The sequence below is a fragment of the Puma concolor genome, chromosome A2 (assembly GCF_028749965.1).
Source record: "Puma concolor isolate L17-30 chromosome A2, mPumCon1.1.hap2, whole genome shotgun sequence".
Taxonomy (NCBI): Eukaryota; Metazoa; Chordata; class Mammalia; order Carnivora; family Felidae; genus Puma; species Puma concolor.
Window position 1 is genome coordinate 7,396,664 of NC_141668.1, and position 16,288 is coordinate 7,412,951.

The 16,288-nt window shown below is 46.3% G+C and overlaps 1 long non-coding RNA gene and 4 other non-coding genes across 6 annotated transcripts in view; 4 read left to right on the forward strand and 1 right to left on the reverse strand.

Annotated features, from left to right (window-relative positions):
* The window catches only part of LOC147582974 (uncharacterized), a 29,557-nt gene that overhangs the window by 867 nt on the left and 12,402 nt on the right, over positions 1-16,288 (forward strand). The window lies entirely within an intron of this gene.
* TRNAC-GCA (transfer RNA cysteine (anticodon GCA)) lies at positions 4,935-5,006 on the reverse strand. The gene has a single exon. It is a non-coding gene; the product is annotated as a tRNA-Cys (tRNA).
* TRNAC-GCA (transfer RNA cysteine (anticodon GCA)) lies at positions 6,864-6,935 on the forward strand. Its single transcript has one exon. It is a non-coding gene; the product is annotated as a tRNA-Cys (tRNA).
* TRNAC-GCA (transfer RNA cysteine (anticodon GCA)) lies at positions 10,987-11,058 on the forward strand. The gene has a single exon. It is a non-coding gene; the product is annotated as a tRNA-Cys (tRNA).
* Positions 14,498-14,569, forward strand: TRNAC-GCA (transfer RNA cysteine (anticodon GCA)). The gene has a single exon. It is a non-coding gene; the product is annotated as a tRNA-Cys (tRNA).

Consider the following 16,288-nt stretch of genomic DNA (forward strand, 5'->3'; position numbering starts at 1 on the left):
CAGCAGTCCCAGTGCTGGTCCCTGAAGCAGCTCTGGCCTGCCATAGGTCTCCGCTGACCTTGCTGCTGGTCACCTCCAGGTACTCTGGGGTACAGTGTTGACATCCTTGGCCTGGCCTCTCAAGGAAAGGCCTCCAGGGGAGACCACTCTCAGACACTGCCCAGCTTCATACCCAGGGCCAAGCCCGGCCTTCGTGCCTAAAGAATTGGCAACACAGACCGGTGAGTGTGTGAGTGTGTAATCCGCTGTGGGAGTATTTGAAGATATCACAACGGTTTCACCGCATGGAAAAGGAAAGCTTCAAGTTCAGCATCTGATCTCGGGATCCCTAAAGGTCGTAGCCCCTTGTGGTAAGCCCCTTGCCTGTGCTGTGTGCCCGGTATTCGTGCTGAGGTAGGTTTCCTCCCAGCAGCCAGGTGTCCCTTCTCCCAGTGCCTCCCCTCGCCCCACCCTCAGTCTCTAAAATCCCTCAACTTAGAAAAAAGTAATTTCTCCACCCAAGACACACCTTTATTATAGCATGTACAGAGTCTTGGCATCTCTTTGACTCAACCGCCCCCTACCCGACCAGGCTGAGACCCCCTTTGTAGACTCTGGGTCAGCAGTCGCTAAGATTTGCCAGCCTCCAGTCTGCTCAGTGACCAGTTTGCCGAAGCTCAATCTGCTGAGTGGCCAGCTCTCCCAGTGCTTGAGGAACCTCCTTCCTATCTCTTTTAGTTGTACCTCTGACCTTGTTCCTACATCCAGCCCTGCCTCTGTATCTGCATTGCAAAGTGATTGTGGAGAACTCTCCTGAATTCCATTGGAAGTGTGTGTTGGCAGTTCGGCACAGAGACAGAGGCAGGAGTGTAGCTGGAACACATTTTTTAAAGATTCTCAATCATTCAGTTTGGTTTTCAGCAAATTGATATTCAGTGGCCTAGTTTCATCATATTTGGCCTTTGGCTACCTGGCCATTGTGTGAATTGGCTTTTGGTGAACTAGCCAGCTGTAGTTCTCCCAAACAAATTGGCCAGCTTCCTCCTAAAGATAAATGGTACTGTCCACTCCTCCACGTGAAAATGGCTGCAATTTAAAAATATTTTCTGGTTTTCATTATTTTCTTTTTCTATCCACGAGGTTATTGAATAGTACTTTTTAGTTTCCAAATGTATGGGTACTTTTCAAAGTTTTCTTTTCCTTATTGAGTTTTACCTTGTACTAAGAGAATATAGTATGTGATGTTCTTTTTGTTTAGGATTTTCTGAGACTTGCTTTGTAGTCAAGGATGCAATAAATGTTTGAAACTGTTCTGTGTTTGTTTCGAAAGAGCGTGTACGTTCTAATGTTGGTTGTAGGATCTAGTTTGATCTGTTAAATCAAGCTTACTGATTGTGTTATTTGTGTCCTCTCCGTCTTACCATTTTTTGCTTCTCGATGTATCAGTTACTAAGAATGATGTATTAAAATCTATTTATGTTGTGCATTTGTCAGTTTCTCCCTGTATTTCTGATACTTTTTGCTTTATATATTTTGATACTGTGTATACAGTATAGAATTGTGTTTTCCTGGGACAGTCCATTTTATTATTATGAGGTAATACTCTTTGCCGTAATAGTACTTTTAATCTATAATTCATTTCATTTGATAATGATATAGCAAAACTAACTTTATTCTGGATAGTATTTGTTTGATATATATTTTCCCATCCTTTTACCCTCAAGCTTTCTGTATATTTATGTTTCAGGTGGTGTCTTATAAGAGCATGTAGCTAGAGTTTGTTGTTGAATCCATAATGACAACCTCTATCTTACCTGGCAAGTAGTCCATTTGCATTTATTGTGATTAGTAATATATTTTGATTCATTTCTACCATCTTATTTTCTGCTATTTATTCTGATTTTTTTCTATGCCTTTCTTTCCATTCTTCTATTGGATTGATCACTTTTTCTTTATTCACCTTTGACGAATTCACCTTGATTCACCTCTTTCTATTAATTTGAAATTTATCTAATTTAGTCTTCTTTTTCTATACTTTTAGGGGTTACTATAAATTTTTACACACACACCACCTGATCTGATACAGTCTCACATCAATTAGCATTTCCACCCTCCTTTCACACAGTGGAAGGAACTTAATATATTAATTCAATCCCATCATTGCCCTTGTCTTCTGTATAATTGTTCTCTTTAGTTCAGTCTTATTTTTAAGCACCCCCCAATTCATTTTTCGTCTTGTTTAATCTGTGCTATTTAGATTTACCAGTGTGCTCACTGGTATCTTTGTTCACTATTTTTTATTTTGCCTTTTTCCTTCCTTCTGGGTTCAGTGTTCTTCTTTCTGAATTACAAGTTTTAAAGTTCTTTCAGCAAGGAAATCTTAGAACTAAAAGCCTTCAGTTATATTTCTTCCACACCTGAATGATAGTTGAGCTGAGTAGAGAATTATAACTTACAGTCTTTGACGTGTAAGATTTCATTCCATTGTTTTCAACCATCATTGTTTCCGTTGAAAAGTCTGCTGTCATTCTAATTATTATTCCTTTGTACATGATTTGTCTTTTCTCTTTGGCCACTTTTAAGATCATCCCTTTGTCTATGGTATTATGAAGTTTCACTGCAATGTGCCTGGGTGTGAATTTATCTTTTTCAGAACTCATTCCTAAATCTGAGGTCTTTGTACAAGTCTGGAAATTTCTCAGCTATCATATTATTTAATATTGCTCTTCCTCCTTATAATTTATACTTGCAGAATTCATATTTGACATTTGTCTTTATTCTGCACCTCTCTTAACCACTCTTTTTTGTTTTGCATTTTTTTAGAACTTTGTGCTTCACTCTTGGTAGTTTTTTAAGATTTATATTCTATTTCACTCACAAATCTCTCTTCTATCTAATCCACTATTATACTATTAATTTCACTTATTGTATTTTTCATTCTATTTATTTATTTTAATTTTTTTAATGTTTATTTATTTTTGAGAGAGAACACAAGCAGGGGAGGGGCAGAGAGAGAGAGAGGAGACATAGAATCTGAAGCAGGCTCTGGGCTTTGAGCTGTCAGCACAGAGCTCAATGTGGGGCTTGAACCCACAAACCATGAGATCATGACCTGAGCTGAAGTCGGATGCTTAACAAACTGAGCCACCCAGGCGCCCCTGTATTTTTCATTTTATATGAGTCTGCTTCATCTTTTTAAAAGTCACATATTCCTATATATTCAATTTCCTATGTCTTTAATAATTTTAACCATACTGAGGCATCTGGGTTGGGTGTCCGACTTCGGCTCAGGTCATGATCTCACTGTTCATGGGTTTGAGCCCTGTGTCGGGCTCTGGGCTGACAGCTCAGAGCCTGGAGCCTGCTTCAGATTCTGTGTCTCTGTCTCTCTCTGACTCTTCCCTGCTCGCTTGCTCTCTCTCAAAAATAAATAAACATTTAAAAAAATAATAATAATTTTAACCATACTTACTTCATAGTATCTATAAGATAATTCTCTTATCTGACATCCTTTATTTTGTCTGATGGCTTTCACTCATGGTTGGCTGATCCTCATATGTTTTATTATTTTGAGTTGTGAACCCGTTTGAAGCCAGGTTTCATCCGTGGGAATTCTGTGGGGCCTGGCTTGCTCATGTGCCCTTCAGAGTTTGTGTTTGCTTCTTCTGGGTACCCCACAATCAGTGTTAGCCTGGGCACATTTTTTCTGTTAACTTTTAGCTTGGGGAATTTCTCAACCCTGCAGGCAGTGTAAATTCAAAGTTCTAACAAGAATAGCTTTGTAGTTATGAATTTTCAGGGGAATTACGCCCTCTCCCCTGAAAAGACAAGGACCTCTTGTCTACTTGTGCTGGCGTTTTACTAGCCTGCCCTTTTACTAATGGTGCGACTCTGAGAGTCTGACTTTACATGGGGGAGGGGATTCCAAGTCTAGACCTAACCTTCTGGATCCACATGGCTGTTAAAACTCAACACCTAGGCCGTCTCACCACAGCCATGGGCATTCTTGGGGTCAGAACTTTAGTTCATCCCCCCACCCACCCCCAAGACACCCTTTATTGTCATGACAGCTCAGTTATACTTACGAAAGGATATTTGCTATATTTTATCTTGCATTTCTGGGTGCTTTGAGTTAGGAGGAATTTTAGATGATCTAATCTAGCATATTTCTGGTATCAGAAATCGTTTTATGTTAAAACAGCACTCTCTTCAAAAAAATACAAAATAAAATAAAATAACCCTCTCCTCTGTTTAGCTTATTCTTGTTATTCACTTGACCGTTTCTTCATGTGGCTGTTCTACTCACCACAGATGGTTCTTGCTCAGCTCTGTCTTCCCTGTGTCCGGCCTCGAGTAGGAATCAAATATGTCTTGAGCGAATGGATGATTCCATGGACGATCAGATGGATATCAGCCACTGCTCTGATGTCAGTCGGCATCGTGAGGATAGAGTAGAGGTCAAAGAGTCCATCGCTGCCTCTTTGGGGAAGACAGATTAGGGACAGTGGTGTGCTAGAGCCGATCTTGCTCCAGAGAGTCACTTGTTAGCACACCTTCCCAATTCCATGTTCAGTGATCTTACGTTTGTAGCTTGAAATTGGCCATTGGTGAGATTATTTATACCGTGAAACTGGAAAACACTAAAAATCAGCCATGCTCTTCCCCCAAGAGCTGGTTGTTAAATATTTACCAGCATACCACAGACTGGAACAATGAAAACATGTAGACAAAATAATCCTAAGCCTGTACGGAAAAAGACCCATGGTAAGTGAAACATGAAGTCAGAGTTGGAGGAATCTATCACTCTGGGGCTTGTTGGTGCTTGGTGACAAAGCTTTAAGTTATCCCTGACTTTTTTTTTCTCCAGATTCGGAAAGTCTTAGTATCCTGAGGCTCCCTATTAGGGAAAGGAGCTGAATCTTTAATAGCTTCAGTGAACAAAAGTGAGGGCCGGCAGGGGGCACCTGGATTTGAACCAGGGACCTCTTGATCTGCAGTCAAATGCTCTACCCCTGAGCTATACCCCCTGATGTAGGCTGTGGCCTAAGTAATACCTTTTACCTGTGTAGCCACACCCAGCATCCCTATAAATTTTCACTACAAACATTCATTGGCTGGGCCTTCTGGAAGCTGCCAAGCCTTCCTCATTACAATTTTATCTCTCTGATGCAAAACAAGCAACAGTTTCCCCTCCCTATAGCTACCTCCCTGCTTTTTCTGGAAAAGCACGGACACCGACATTTATAGCTGGAAGGGGCCCCAGAGTCGCTAGTCTCTATGCCATTCACAGTGGGCATCTGATTACAGAGATTCAAGATTACTAGTCTTTCTACCACAGAAAGCCCTTTATTAATAGGATCAGAACCTGGATCCACTCTTCCTGACTTTGGGTTTAGAACCCCGGGTTCCATAGGCCTTGGATTTTGTTCTAAGGAGGGTGGTAAGCTACTGAGCAGAGCAGGAAATGTGGTCCCACTCATGTTTGAAACAATCATCTGGGTGGAAATAGGAGGAGGGGAAGAACAGAAGGGGGAGACCTGTGAGGAGAGTATCAGGACGGGCTAGGTGGGAGCTGGACCCTGGGCCTTGACCGCAGGTCCCGGTGGGGGGGCCAAGAGAACCGCTCAGATGCAGACACATCTGACAGCGGAGCCCACAGGTCTCACTGCCGGCTTTGGAGGCAAAAGAAAGAGGCGACCCAACAGTGGCTGGCAGGTGTTTGGCCCTGGTTGCTGGGGGAACACCTTGCACTTAGGTGGGCACCACGGATGGAGCAGGGAGCTGGTTAGGAGTGAGAACTCATCATTCGCTTCCCTCTGTGTTTGGTGTGAGAAGCCTGTTAGTTCTCTGCATGAGGGTATCAGGTGTGAGATGCTGGCTCTGGGAGGAGGCTGCAGGTACCACTGGAGGGTCACCCACGGACTTTTCATGTCCCTGTTTCTCCCCAGGGCTTATCTCCTTTCTCTGTCTGCTGTGGATGGTGGGGTTCTGCTCTAATACACACGCTCAGGTCTTGCCCAACTGACAAGCCCTTCCTTTGCCCTCGTGCTTAAATATTAGTTTACCTGGGTTCAGAATTCTAGGTTGGAGGTTGTTTTTCTTCATCTGTAAAAAATATTTATTTTATAATAGCATAAAATATCAATAAAGACAACTTTATTCAAGTACTCATCTCACCAAGGAGAAAAAAAAGTTTTAATTTCAAAATGCCATGGTTCAAGTGTCTACACAGCTAAAAGGTTATGCATATCATTGCTTACTACTTTGGATTATAATTCTCAACTACAACTTTTTTTTTTTTTTTAATAGCACACACAGTAAAGGAAGGAACTCCATGATTTAGAAAATATACATTTCAAACAATCCTTGATAATTATGACCATCCCGGGCTCAATCTGAAAATATTTATGTTTTTTAAATCCATAGACATTTAACAATGCAAACAGTACATTTAGGGCTGTGGTGATTGGAGATATAGTTTGAGTTTTTTACTTTGGGGAGAGATGGGGGGGGAGGTCTACTAAAATACAGATCTGCCCGTTAGATCTATTTAATTTTACTTTCTTTTACTTACGTATACATTTTCACTTGAATATACAGCTTTTTAAAATAAGAATGTTTTCCTGATTATAATAAGGCAATAAAGGCGGTATTAGAACCAAGGGACAAGATGGTTGAGTGATAACTGCTTTCGCACAGTAGAGGAAAATCAAACAAGAACCGAGCTCTGTGGGAAATGAAGGGGAAGCTTCATCACTCAGGGCATCACTCTGAACGATGAGGTTCTGCAGGCCCCCTGAGTGAAAGACAGTCGCAGTGTCCTGGAAGGTACCTGGGTATTGCAACAGGTTAAAAGATGTCAGTTAGAAATCAACATCGTGTGTGGGGGTATAGCTCAGGGGTAGAGTATTTGACTGCAGATCAAGAGGTCCCCGGTTCAAATCCGGGTGCCCCCTGGAGGTTTTCTTTCCACCTCATCCTGGGTCCCGGCAGTGGTTTCACCCTACCTATTAATTAGGTGACCTTTTTAATTGGGCTGATTTCCTGTGGACGGCTCAGCAGACCGGAAGTGGAAGCGGGAGGAAAGGCCGGAAAGGCCATCTCCTGCTTCGGGTAGTGGTTTGCTGCGGGAAAATTGCATTGCCCGCCCAGAAACAGACCTTTTTGCCACGACCCTCTGGCCCACGTGTATGTCTGGTGATCTCAGGCACTGTTTCTCCTTCCGAGTGAGTAAGCAGGCAGGAGGCCGGGGGCGCACACAGAAGCCGCAGCCGCGAGACATCACAGGCCTCGGAGCCGGGACTCTGATGCGGGAGGCCTGGGCAGGGCCCATCGGGAAAACCTGGCACCCTTCTGCCCTTCCCCCTATCTCCTCCAACCCCACCCGCTCTAGATGATCTGACGGACGCGTGTGGGGCAAGACTACGCTGGATGATTTTTAAAGGGCCTTTCACCTAAATGTGTATGATTCTCAAAGCCGGTGCCCTGGGCAGGGGCCTGAGAAGCTGCCAGGTGCAGAGGGAGGCCTGGCAGGAAAGGGGCCCCTCCGCCATGCAGCAGACCCCCCCCCCCCCCCAGGCTTGAGGCGAGCCCACGGAAGACGTGGGCGACTTGCTATGCTAAGAGCTCTGGATACCGATTGCGGGGCAGGGGCAAGGCGCCCTGGCTCCTCGGTGGGTCCTTTGAACACAGATCACGTGGTCTCTGATTCGCAATCCAGGGAGTCCCCACCAGCTGTCATTAAAAATATGTATGTTGCAGACCTTATTTCTTAGAGCAGTTTCCGGTTTACAGAAAAACTGGGCAGAAAGTACAGAGAGTTCTCCTATACCCCCTCACCTTACCCCCCCGCCCCCCCGCCCCAGTTTCCGCGTCATTCACACCTTGCCCTAGTGTGGTACATTTGTTAAAATTGGTGAATGCATATTGATACGTTATTAATACCCTGTAATTTACAGTAAGACTCCTACAGTTTTATGGGTTTTGACCAACGCAGAATGCCATGTATCCACAATCACTAGCATCATGAAAGATAGTTCCACTGTTCTAAAAAATCCCCCCTGCTATACCTATTCATCCCTCCCCTCCCGGCAATCCCTGGCAACCACCTATGTTTTTACTGTCCATAGTTTTGCCTCTCCCAGAGTGTCATACAGTTGGAAGCATACTGTATATAGCCTTTTCAGGTCAGCGTCTTTCACTTAGCTATAGTCACTTAAGGTCCTTCCATGTCTTTTTGTGGCTTGACAGCTCATTTCTTTTTTAATCACTGAATAATATTCCATGGTATGGGCTTGCTGTCGTTTCTATTTAGACTTGGTGTTGGCATTCCCAATAACTGCATCTTCCAGCAAGAAGAGGAGAGAGAAATTAAGAGTACACATACCTTGATGAGCACCAAGTATTGTATAGAGTTGTTGAATCACTACACAGGACACCCGAAACTAACGTGACACTGTATGTTAACTACACTAGAATTTAAAAAAAAAAAAAAAAAAGGGAAGAGAGGAGCAGCACGTCAGGCCTTTGCTAGAAAGCTTCCCCCAGTCTCTGGTAGCACTACACAATTTTCTCCATTCCTCATCCTGCCACTGATTCAGTCTCGCTGATGATACTCGTGGTACGTATCTGTAACTATCTTACACCCTCAACGTTTGAAATTCCTTTCCATTTGGGGGGGGATCCAGAGCTGTGCATGGCTGGTGGAAACCAGGAGGTAACTATACTACAAAAGGCAAAAGTACCAGACTTTGCCCTCCCACAAACCCCAGCAGGGCTTAGCCGATCCCATGCACGTGATGGAGACTTGGAACATGGAATGAGGTACACACAAGCAGGAAGAGTCTGGAATTTACTCCAGGGGGGCCACTGCTCTGGCATTGGCAGTGGGGCTGATGGCTGCAGCTGGTGCATAGTGGGGGCATTATCAGGCCCCTAACCAGGATACTGTTTGGAGGTAAATGATCCTGACCCCCCCCCCCCCGGCTGTCCTTTAATTCTGCCCATTTTCTGAGCGTAGATCTCTAGGTTTCCTTTAGTGGTCTGAGATTTTTGTCATTGTGCCCATAATTTCCTTGTTTGTTTCATTGAGCCATTATCAGTTTCTTTTTTTGAGACAGAATGCTGGCAGTGCGAAAACTGATACCAGAGTTCAGTGCAGGAGGTGAAGGGGACATGACATCGGTCATCTGGTCTTGTTGGGGCTAAAAGCAGTGAACATCTGGCTAGTTATTCACAAATTGGGACCTGGCAGTCATTGACACACACTGACAAAGCAGGCAAGTTGAATATTGCCAGTGTCACGTGGAAGGAAGTGCATGATGAGAGCCAGGCCTTGATGTGCTAAGAACACCAGGGGACACCATACAGTAAAGTGGCTAATTCTAGGGGCGCCTGGGGGGGGGGCTCAGTCGGTTGAGCATCCGACTTCGGCTCAGGTCACGATCTCGCGGTCCGTGAGTTCGAGCCCCGCGTCGGGCTCTGTGCTGACAGCTCGGAGCCTGGAGCCTGCTGCGGATTCTGGGTCTCCCTCTCTCTCTGCCCCTCCCCCGCTCATGCTGTGTCTCGTGCTCTCTCTCTCTCTCTGTCAAAAATAAATAAAACAGTAAGAAAATATATATTAAAGTGGCTAATTCTATTGGCATTGGGACTCAGAGAAATAAAACGCAGGTCAAATGTGTAAACCCCTCTACCCAGCGCCAAGCACAGAGAGTCTGATCTCTTACCCCTAAATAACTGAAAAAGCCTCCAGCCAAAAGTAGGATTTGATCCTGTGGGTTACTGACTTATAATGTCAGTTAAATTAACAGCATCTTTGTCACATGCGTGAAAGGACACGGATTGTTAAAGAGTGGGATCTTCACATCCATCCTGGGCTTATTCAATGGCCTCAGAAACAAAGGCCAGAACTTCGGGCAGGGAGGCTAGGAACCAGCTCTGCCTAGTGGATTTCGCCTCACCGGGGAACGTGGCCACCCCAGGGAAGGGTGCCCAGCTTTCCAATCACCTCCCTTAATAAAAAGATGGTGTTTTATAGGGCGGTCAAACAGCCAGCAACATGATAGCAGGTTGATTATGTTAGAAACATCCTGGATGGGGCGTTGCTTTGTTCTCACTGGAATACTTATTTCGAATTTACATTCTATTTTTGAAATGAAACATGTTAACCGCGTAACGCAGTAATGATCCAAATAAGCTGCACAGGAATGAGACAAGAATCTCCCCTCTTTTACCGCATTTTCCATTGCATAGCTCGGTATCCTCTGTGGTCTCTGAAAAGTGAATCTCACTGGTCTCTGATGCCATGCAATAGAACATAGGTTACTGTGCTGGTGCCTTTTAGGAAGGACTGGTGTGTGTCCTCCCTATGTGAGTGAGGGTCGGCCGTGGGGAGGGAGTGGGGGTGGGGGCGTGGGTACATGCATGGCCTGGGCTCTGCTGCCCGTGGGGCAGAAGAAAGAGCCATCTCTGACCGTAAACCAGGGATCCTTGCGCCAGGGCTGTGGGTCTCCAAATAGCAGCCTTTATGCCTCTCGCTAGCTTCCTCTGTTGTGCTGCCGGAAGGATTCAGGGGCTCCTGTCTCTCTAGTGCCCAACCAAGCCGCTGGGAGACTGCCTCAGGAGGGCATTGGGCTGGGGAGACAGGGGAAGATGTGAAGGAAAACGGGCAAGAGAGCAAGCAAGGGTGAGGCTGGGGAGGATGGGGCAGAGCAGGGGTAGCTGAGGGAGGAGGGAAGAAAGGAAGGATGGGGGGGCTGGGGTCCACAGAAACCTGGTGCCTCCTGCAGTTCAGGTGTGGCTGTAGTGGAAAAGTGCTAGGAGACAAGCGAAGGATCTCTGGGGAATCGGAAAGGCGGTGTTATGGCTGCATAGCCGTCTTTAGTGAGTTGCGGTGCACCTGCCGGTTTCACAGGCCGACCAGGAATGAACAGAACTTACAGTGCCCTATGGAATGTTTGGTGCGGCGTCACAGGTGAAATAATGTAAAGAGGACCTCGTCCCACGCAAGGGGGTATAGCTCAGGGGTAGAGCATTTGACTGCAGATCAAGAGGTCCCCGGTTCAAATCCGGGTGCCCCCTGCTGGAGCTTTGCTTTATTGCCTCTCGTAGAGGAGTGGCTTCCCAGCTACCACATTCTATACAATGTCATCAGTCCCCACCTCTTTTCCCCAGACCCTGGTGTTTTTTCAGGTGTCCTTTCTCCCTTGACATACTGAAGTATGGTAGGTTCCTGGTACCAAACTTCTGAGGGGCAGAGGCCAGCCAGATGGCCGGCGCCGGCAGGTGCACACACGGAGTTGGGACGGCCCAGAGTGATGGTCACCGGCCCAGCTGGGGCTATCGGGTCCACCGCGGGACTTCATTCACCGGGTGCGTGCCTGGGTCCTCACACTCCCACACCACTGACCAACCCTGCAGCAGAGACCAAGGGGAAGGAAAAGTAAAAAAACGAAAAACGAAACAAAACAAAACAACACGTAGCAGGAGAGAGGGAGACAAGCCCCTTTTCTCCTGCAACATCCCTCCGGCGCCCTCTACTGACAGCTCTTAGCATTGTGCTCGCTTAAGGAGAAAGGCGTAGGGAAGCCAGTCCGTTATTGCAGGGCAGGTATGGAAGCATGAATTTGGACCCAGGAGTCAAAAAATTGATAACTGGCACATCGTGTGAGTGCCAACAGGATGTTAGCAGGTGTATGCAGGCGGGGGCTTGAGATCATCCTGCAAATTTGAGTGTGCCCTCTGGCATTTCTGCCATTACTGTGAGATGTGTTTATCCTGTGAGCTGCTGCCCTTCAGCCTGGGCCCCAGAAAGGACACACGTGGTCCAACCTTAAGCGCAACTCACCTAGAAAGGCCAACGCCCTCTGGACCCACAGCTTGAAGCGGGCTTACCCAGCCAAGCCCAGCATCTATCAATTGATTCTCATTCAATAGTCTGACCCATGAGCATGAGAATAAATGCTTATTGTCGTGTGTCAATGCTTTGGGGCGTTTTTGCAACACTCTTATGAATACAACTGGAAAATACTAACATTGACATTCAGAAGGGGCCTCCTGCTATAACAAAAGCCTAAAGTACATGACATGTCTTCATGATGAAGCATGGGGAATTAGTGGGAAGTTAGTGGGGTAACTATTATTGAGGGCAGGGAAAACGGGCTCATGATAACCTGGAAGGCAGAAAATGTATTTGAACTTGTAGTGTTAGGGGTAGGATATTACGAAGAAAAATACTGAATGCATGAGCTGTTTTGTTACAGGCTGTTTTTGATAAGGTACTGCAAAAAAAAAGATTTGAGTTCAGAAGACAACTTACTGGTTTGCAGTCAGAATTTAGAGGCAATCTAGATAGCTCAGAATTGCGTAGTGAGAAAAATAAAACCATCCCGTCCAAAACAAAGGCAAGGCTGTTATTACATCACTTTAGCCAAAAGGCCAAATCCAGGGCCTTCCAGTAAGACATAGCCCCAAACCAAATCAAGCTTAATGTGCTCATAGCTTAGATGTACTTCATTAAGAGCACTGAAGAATTAAGCCGATACTAAGTATATCCTCTCAGCTGGACAAAAGTATTCCTAGAAAGACTAAGGATGTGCCCAAGTACTTATAATTGAGCTGGAGGGAGAACATACATCAAAGAGAATTGTGGTCATGGCTTTCGGCATGTGGAGTCAAATACATAGAAAACCCACACATTTCTTGAGAGAGCTGTATTGGCGAAAACATTACTAGCCTGGACAAAAAAGTTACCAAGACTGGAGAATAAAAGGGCCTGGGCTTCCAGCATTCCCTAGGGAGAAGCAAACTGAGAAGAATGCCTAGCCACAACAAAGGACATGTTTTCCAATGATGTCTCCAGAAATTTCGGAGAAGGAGGAAGGAAAAAGGGAAGACGTCTTAGAGGGTGGGCCCATGAGTCATGCAGAACAGTGGGCAGGGAGCTCTCCCTAGGTAGCAGAACCAGAGCCGACTCAAGGAATATTCCCTACTGCTGGAATGCATATGTTGTGTGCCACTGGGGTTTGGGGTGGTTTGTTGTACAATATTATTGTAAAAAGGCTGGCAAATACTGAATTTGGTATCTAGAAGGAGGCTCTGTCTGTAACAAAAGGCAAAAGGGGGGCGTGGCCACTTATGCCTAGCATTTCAATGTCTATGACCGTGTGTGTTTCCCGTTGTGATCAGTCATTGCACGTAAACATTTACTGCCGTAAGTCTGTTCCTGCACCATCGCTGGACTTTGGGTGTATGAGTGGTAGATAATTTGTTTCTTAAGCTTATAGGTCTCTGGATCGAGAGAAGCCTCATCTGGATCTAACGTATATCATAAGATCCTGGACTTCGTCTGACTGAATGAGGCTTTGGGGGCTTTGGGATGAGGCTGAGTACCTTATGCACGTGGGAGAGATTTAAGTAATTATGACCAAGAGGGCAGACGATGGTAGATTAAAATGTTGGCCCCAGTTCTGCACTTGTTCTATGTGTGCCCTTTGCCGCAAGACTTTTCACATCCTCCCATTAGAAGTGGAACAGGTTTGGGGTGGCTCTGTCGGTTAAGCATCGACTCCTGATTTTGGCTCAGGTCACGGTCTCACAGTCGTGAGATCAAGCCCTCCATTAGTCTGAGCATGGGGCTTGCTTGAGATTCTCTCCCTCCCTGTCCCTCTCCCTCTACCCCTCTCCTGCTTGCACGTACATTCTCTCTCAAAAAAAAAAAAAAAATATATATATATATATATTTCCCTGCCCTTGATTTAAGGGTAGGTCCTAAGACTTGCTTTCACTGATGGGATATTAGCACGTGTGATACTAACAGAGGCTTGAAATCTGCTTGCGTGCTTGGGCTTGACCTTTTTGCATTTCTGCCACTGCCATGAGAAAATTTTCCCTGCTAGCTGTGACTCTTCCAACCTGGACCCAGGAAGAAACAGACTTGGAGCAGACCTGTGCCCAACTCACATAAAGAAACGAAGCACAGGAAAAAATAAAAAGAAAAAAGAAATAAAGAAACCAAGCACAGATGGACCTCCAGCTTGAAGCAGGGCCACCAGGTCAAGCTCAGACTAGAGCTACTGGTTGTTATCCATGTTGCTGACCCTATGAACATGAAAAGAAATGCTTATTGTTGCATGCGTCTGAATTTGGGGATGGTTTGTTATGAAGCGTCGTTATGGACATAACAGGCCTGATTCCTACACTTCCTCTCCCTTCTCCCCACCCCCCAGGTACTGAGCAAGGGGTGAGGAGGAGATTGCAGTTTATGGGAGGAATTCAGATTGTGGCTTCAAAATGGAAAAGTGCTATTTGACCAGCCAGAAGCCCTGGGCGGTGGGGGGGGGGGGGGGGGGGGGGGGAAGAAGGGTGAACTCCTGGCCAGAGGGTGGTCTCCAGTCAGTTTCTAGTGGGCTTGCCAGTTTCATTGACTGACCAAGAGTGAATAGAATGTACAGTACACTGTGGAATGCTTGGGCGTGGTGTCACAGGTTAACTATGCTAATGAGGAGCAGGACCACAGTAAGGGGGTATAGCTCAGGGGCAGAGCATTTGACTGCAGATCAAGAGGTCCCCGGTTCAAATCCGGGTGCCCCCTGTAGGTGGCTTACCTTATTGACAAATAAGTGACCTAAGTTAGGGTCCTGCTTATTGGAAAGTCCTCTCCATTGCCACCTTCCTTTTCTCAGGTGACTTCTGGGATGCGGCACATGTCATGGAGCTGTTATGAATGACGTATGTGTGACAGAAGGTCCTAAGTTCCTCTTCAAACTTTACCTTATGATCACAGGTTACCCAGCCTGCCTGCACGCACTTAGAGACCTTAGTTAAAAAGAAAAAAAACAGATGAGCCCTAGGAATTATGATTTAGTCGGACAGAGGAGGTACCTGGGAACTTTTGCTTTGGGGAGGCACACATCCCACCACCACCAACCCCCCCCCCCCCCCCGGCTAACTTCAATTGTAACATCCAGTGGTTCTAAGTAAGTATTTTGGAATATATAACACTATGTAATGTTAAACAACGTTCCGGTGGTGAACATCAATGGGCTGTAGGCACGGAGAGCGGCCAGGTGTGCACAGGGGAGAGAATGCAGGAAAGGCAGGGAAGGTGTGGGCATGCTAGGGTGGTGACAGATCGTAGTGGCACCATACTGCTAGGTGTGGTGACTGCCCATAACTGATAACTCTGCTTTAATTTCTTGTTAATGTTTATTTATTTTTAAGGGGGGGGGGCAGTGTGAGCAGGGGAGAGGCAGAGAGAGAGAGGGAGACACACACACACACACACACACACACACACACAGAGCAAGCTGGGGAGGGGCAGAGAGAGAGGCAGACACAGAATCCAAAGCAGGCTCCGGGCTCTGAGCTGTCAGCACAGAGCCCGACGCGGGGCTCGAACTCACAAACCGTGAGGTCATGACCTGAGCCGAAGTCAGCTACTTGACCGACTGAGCCTCCCAGGTGCCCCTCGACTCTGCTTTAAAGTTCAGAATTGAAACGCACTTATTAGATGAGACTGGTTGTTTCTGAATGAAGCGTTTGATTGACAATCTAGAGGTCCCTGGTTCCAATTCAGGTGTGTTGTTTTTCTTTTTCCCTCCCAACTTTAGAACCTTCTTTCCATCTTTTGAGGATGTCCAATTATGGGAGCCCTGGTGGAAGAAATGTCTCCTCTTGCAGCTGCAGAGGCCAAAAATAAAGGCGATTTTCTCCCTTTCTCCCTGTCTCCCTTTCTCCCAGCACTGCTGGCCAAACAGGTGCTCCTGACTCACACTACACTCGGAATGAGTGACACAAATCCCAGGGTTGGCAGTGCCCGAGGGCCTGGCTGGCTGAGTCCCCTTGGGTCGCCCCTGCCTCGCGTGAACCTGCGCCTCCAGCCTTCCCTTCAGCGCTGCAGGCTCCCTGCCACACAGACAGTGGTCATCTCATCTTTTGCCACAGGAAGAACCAGTTTCCGTTTCTGGAACCACGTGCCTAGGCCGAAAGTGGGGTGGCTATAGAATTGCTTTTCTGTCCTATTGGCGTTGAAGGAGGTGGAAGTCCAGTTGATTCGTCAGGGCTGAAAACCTAAGAGCCCACGGGCTGTCAGTGGGAAGTTAGCTGATGAACTGATCACATGGATTCAATTGGCCAATGGGTTGGAGGAAGCTTATTCATCGGGCAGGCATCTGATGGCTGTTTATGGCTGGCGTGCATTCCGATTGGTCAGTGTCTATGCTGTGAGCCGTCGTTAAGGGTTCTGAGTACCACTCCTTCTTGGAATAGAGATCCCGCTGAAGGACAGAACCTTTAGGGACCACGTGTTGGG